This window comes from Melospiza georgiana, chromosome 25 (genome assembly GCF_028018845.1).
Source record: "Melospiza georgiana isolate bMelGeo1 chromosome 25, bMelGeo1.pri, whole genome shotgun sequence".
NCBI lineage: Eukaryota > Metazoa > Chordata > Aves > Passeriformes > Passerellidae > Melospiza > Melospiza georgiana.
The window spans coordinates 2,495,488-2,500,003 of NC_080454.1; the positions used below are offsets into that span (position 1 = coordinate 2,495,488).

Below are 4,516 nucleotides of genomic sequence, written 5' to 3' on the forward strand. Positions count from 1 at the left end.
CTGTCCTGGGGACACGGCACAGGGACCCTCGGGGGCTGTCACCTGGTGGGTGCTGAGCCTGAGCTGTGCCAGGACAAAGCTGTCCCGGGGACGCGGCACAGGCACTGTCAGGGGCTGTCACCCGGTGGGCCTGACCCTGAGCTGTGCCAGGACAGAGCTGTCCTGGGGACATGGCACAGGGACCCTCGGGGGCTGTCACCCAGCGGGTGCTGAGCCCTCAGTGCCAGGACAGATCACTCCTGGGGACATGGCACAGGGACTGTCAGGGGCTGTCACCCGGCAGGCCTGACCCCGAGCTGTGCCAGGGCTGCATGGGCAGCAGCTCACCCGCGAACCCCGAGCTGCATCCCCGCCGGCAGAGCCCTTCTAGAGCAGGGATGGCCCCGGGCTCTTCTAGAGCAGGGATGGCCCCGGGCTCATTGCATCCCACTTATGGCTCCAGAGCCCCCGAGGGACTGATGGCAAAAGCCTTTGGATGAGTCTCTTATTTTGGCAGTGAATGAAACAGGATTTGTGCTGCTGGTGATAAGAGACTGCAAGATGGACTCATCTGATCCTCACAGCAATTCAGAGAGGCTGATGCTGACATGGCAGAACAGGTCCTACAATAGTCTTCACGTCCCAGCACACAAAATGGGTGAGAAAAAGCATTTTTAAAAGTGACTTGGGAAACTCTGCAGTTATGATGCTATCCTATCTCAAGCCCAGGGTTCCCCTCTGGTCTCTTTGGAGTCACAAGTACTTAAAAAATGCTCTGCTCTGAACTCAGGCTGGGTCATGACTCAGGTCTTGGGCTGTAAAAATGCATTTCATTGTGTCAGCAGGAAAGTGGCAACGGGCAGCGCTCTGGCAGCAGTGAGGCTGGCCAGGGCAGGCTGTTCAGCAATTACACCCACTGGAGCCCAAATTCCATTTCATATTTTGCTACAGCACACAAAAAAGGTTCAGGGGAAGGAAAGGCTGAAGGGGAAAAGTGTTTCACTTAAAAATCCTGGTAGGACTCTATGCAGTGGCTTGTCTGGCCACAAATCCATCTGTTTTGGTGCAAGTGCAAAGCCTGGACCTGCCACCTGGAAATGTGACCTCAAGAGTCTCCTGTAGCCTGTGGAGTTTGCTTTGTACCCAGAAGAGACACCTCTCATGCTCATCCTGGCATCCTTCCAGAGAGAAAAGAGCAACTGAACCCTCTGGATGTCTGTGCCTTGCTGTGGGCCTTGTCTCTGGGTCTTCCCCCAACCAAAACTACTTGCAGGTACTTTTAGTATGAACCCATCACCAAAAACTAAGTTACCTGTCAAGGGCAGCACTATGAGGCTTCACAGCATTGGCACCTTGGGACTTAATTTTGCTTGTGGACTTAAATGTCCAGTTATGTATCTGGGAGTGTTTAGCTGTTGTGACCAAATTTGGGACACATTGCCACAACTGAGTCACTGGAGAAGCCAAACAGCCTTGAGAGGAGAGGAGCCTGGTGGCTCCAGATGAGCATATGGCAGTCCTGGGAGCAAAAACACCTTTGCCAGAGGAACATCTGGATTCCTTAAAGGAAGGGGTTTAACCAGGAGGGATCAATTCCACAAAGAAAACTTGGATTGCTTAAAGGAAGGGGTTTAACCAGGAAGGATCAACTCCATGAAGAAAATCTGGATTCCTTAAAGGAAGGGGTTTAACCAGGAAGGATCAACTCCATGAAGAAAATCTGGATTCCTTAAAGGAAGGGGTTTAACCAGGAAGGATCAACTCCATGAAGAAAATCTGGATTGCTTAAAGGAAGGGGTTTAACCAGGAGGGATCAATTTCAGGAAGAAAACCTGGACTGCTTAAAGGAAAAGGTTTAACCAGGAGGGATCAATTCCATGAAAAGCAGCTGCCCTGTTCCACTGCTGTCCAGGACAGAGCAATGCTGTGGGATTGGGACAGGGGCTCAGTGCCTGTTAAAGCCCTGGGCACTAAGGAAGCCCAGGAGCAGCTGCAGGCAGAGGCAGCTGAGGGATTCCTGCTGCCTCCCACCAACGCTGCCGCGATTCATCAATTACCTATCTGCTCAGTCCTTTTCTCCATCCTTTTACAATCTAAATAGCACATTTTATAGTTGCTGCTAAGTGATGTGATCAACATCAATTACCTACTAAAAGAGAACCAAGTCTTGATTTAAAATTAAGTGCTGCATTTTCCCATGTTCTTTATATATAGCCAACAGAATAATTGCAGTGACATAAAAACTAATTTCACAACTCCACAATTAGGCCTCCCCCCTAGTAATGTGATTGTCTTTAAGTATACTGATGAAAAATTACTCCCAGTCCCAAATTACTCTCTCACACCCATCTTCTCTAATACCTTTTGAAAAAGCCCTTCATCCCATCAGACCAGAGAGAGGAACTCCAGATGCAGAAGGTGATACATGCAGAGTGTATTTTCTTATCTCTTAGATGTGGGAGCAGTTTCAGATGTGGGATTTGGTTGGGATTGCCCAGGGATGCAGCAGTGCTCCTCTCTGGATGGACTGAGCATCTCAGTGAGGCTTCCCAAAGTGCCTGGTGTGCAAGCAGCCTGAGACAAGCAGGGGGAAAATCTCCTTCTCGGTGCCCCAGCTGACATTTGGCTCCTGGGCTGCAAGCAGAGAGACCAGTCCTGCCTGGCTGCCAGCCTTGGCTTGGTGTGTGGAGCCCAAAAGGAGAAGGAAGAGGATGAAGTACAGCAGTACTTCCCCCATCCAAAAGCCAGGAGTTACACCCAGGCAGCAATCACGTAGCTGCCTGAGAAACTATAAACCTCAACAAAAATCATAAACATCTATAAAGCTCTGGTGTACTCCTGACAGGCTTTGAGGGATTTGATTCCAGATTATGTTTTTGAGATGTTTACAACCAACCTGGAAAGATTGAAAATATTCAATTACTGGCAAGGAGAGCTGAGATTTGCTTACAGTCAATCTCCTGCCTCCAGGATCTCTGTGGGTGCCAGCAGTGAAACACAGCTTGGGTGAGCAGAGCCGTGGGGACAGTGGCCCAGGGACAGGTCCCCTGATGTCACTGAGCATCTTTCACTAGATGATTAAGCATTGCAGGTTTCATTTTGGGGCTGGCACATTGGTTTTGGCTGCTGTGCAGTGGATCCCATGGCCTGTTCCTCAGCCACAGCCCAGCCCTCACCAGGGAGGGCTGAACAGCTCGTGGCTGATTTTCCATCATCTCTGCAATGCCATCACTCAGTTGCAGTTGGGAGAGGGGTGGGAAATGCTTTGGCATGATTTTAATAAGCAGAATGCTTTGAGTTAATGAGGTGAGGGGACCAGTGAGCTCCCTGTGCCTTCTCTGACTTTCTCACCTCATTTCAGCGTCAACCAGGGGTGCCAAGACTGAGAATTTACACCCTTGTGTTTACCTGAAACCTCACTACCTTCCTCAAAACCTGTGAAAAATAAAGGGGGTGCTGAAGTAGCCTGTGGCAGGGATGATGTGATGTGTAAAGCCAATATCTCCAGATCATTGCAAATATTCCCTCCTGATCCCAGGCATCCATCCCAGATATTCCCACCTTGTCACCAGCCCAGAGCACTGGGCGCCACCTCCAGCTCTTCCTTGGACATGTGCAGGGCAGGAGACTCCAACACCTCCCTGGGCAGCCCCTGCCAAGGCCAGACCACCCTTTCCACGGAGAAATTCCTCCATTAGTCCAACCTAACACGATGCACAGAGGCGCGCCAAAGGAGGCGTTCACTCCTGAGGGACAGATCCTCCAGGATGGGGTTGCTGCCCGGGACACGCCGTTCCCACAGCCAGAGAGGCTCCCACAGCCCAGGGTGCGGAAACGGCTCAGCCCGGCTAACCCAGCCCGGGACACGGCTCAGATCGGCCCGGGACACGGCTCAGATCGGCCCGGGACACGGCTCAGGCTCAGGCTCAGCCCGGGACACGGCTCAGATCGGCCCGGGACACGGCTCAGGCTCAGCCCGGGACACGGCTCAGATCGGCCCGGGACACGGCTCAGGCTCAGCCCGGGACACGGCTCAGGCTCAGCCCGGGACATGGCTCAGATCGGCCCGGGACACGGCTCAGGCTCAGGCTCAGCCCGGGACACGGCTCAGGCTCAGCCCGGGACACGGCTCAGATCGGCCCGGGACACGGCTCAGGCTCAGGCTCAGGCTCAGGCCGGCGAATCCAGTCCGGGACACACGGCGGGGCCGAGACAGCGCCGCCACCGCCGCCTCACAGGGAACAGGCGGGGCCAGGATCAGGGGGCGGGGCCAGGACCAGGGGGCGGGACCAAGGGCGGTGGTGACAGACAGGCAGGGGTCAGGGGGTGTGGCCAAGAGTGGGGCCGTGCTGAGTGAGTAGGGCGGGGCCAGGGGCGGGGCCAGTGGCAGGAGCTCGTGCAAGGACGGCGCTGATTGGCTAGAGCGGGGCCGGGGCGGGGCAGCTGGGGCCGGGCGGCGCGTGCGCAGTGGTGAGTCGGGGTGGGGGGGGTAGCAGGGGGCGGTGGTGCTGGCGGCCCGTGAGGGCCGGGGCGCAGC

At 54.6% G+C, this 4,516-nt stretch overlaps 1 protein-coding gene and 1 pseudogene across 1 annotated transcript in view; one reads left to right on the top strand and one right to left on the bottom strand.

Moving 5' to 3' along the window:
* Nucleotides 1–4,516, bottom strand: part of LOC131093333 (zinc finger protein 850-like) — a 628,085-nt pseudogene that overhangs the window by 324,997 nt on the left and 298,572 nt on the right.
* LOC131093446 (TOG array regulator of axonemal microtubules protein 2-like) overlaps nucleotides 1–4,516 on the top strand; it is a 128,814-nt gene that overhangs the window by 36,688 nt on the left and 87,610 nt on the right. The window lies entirely within an intron of this gene.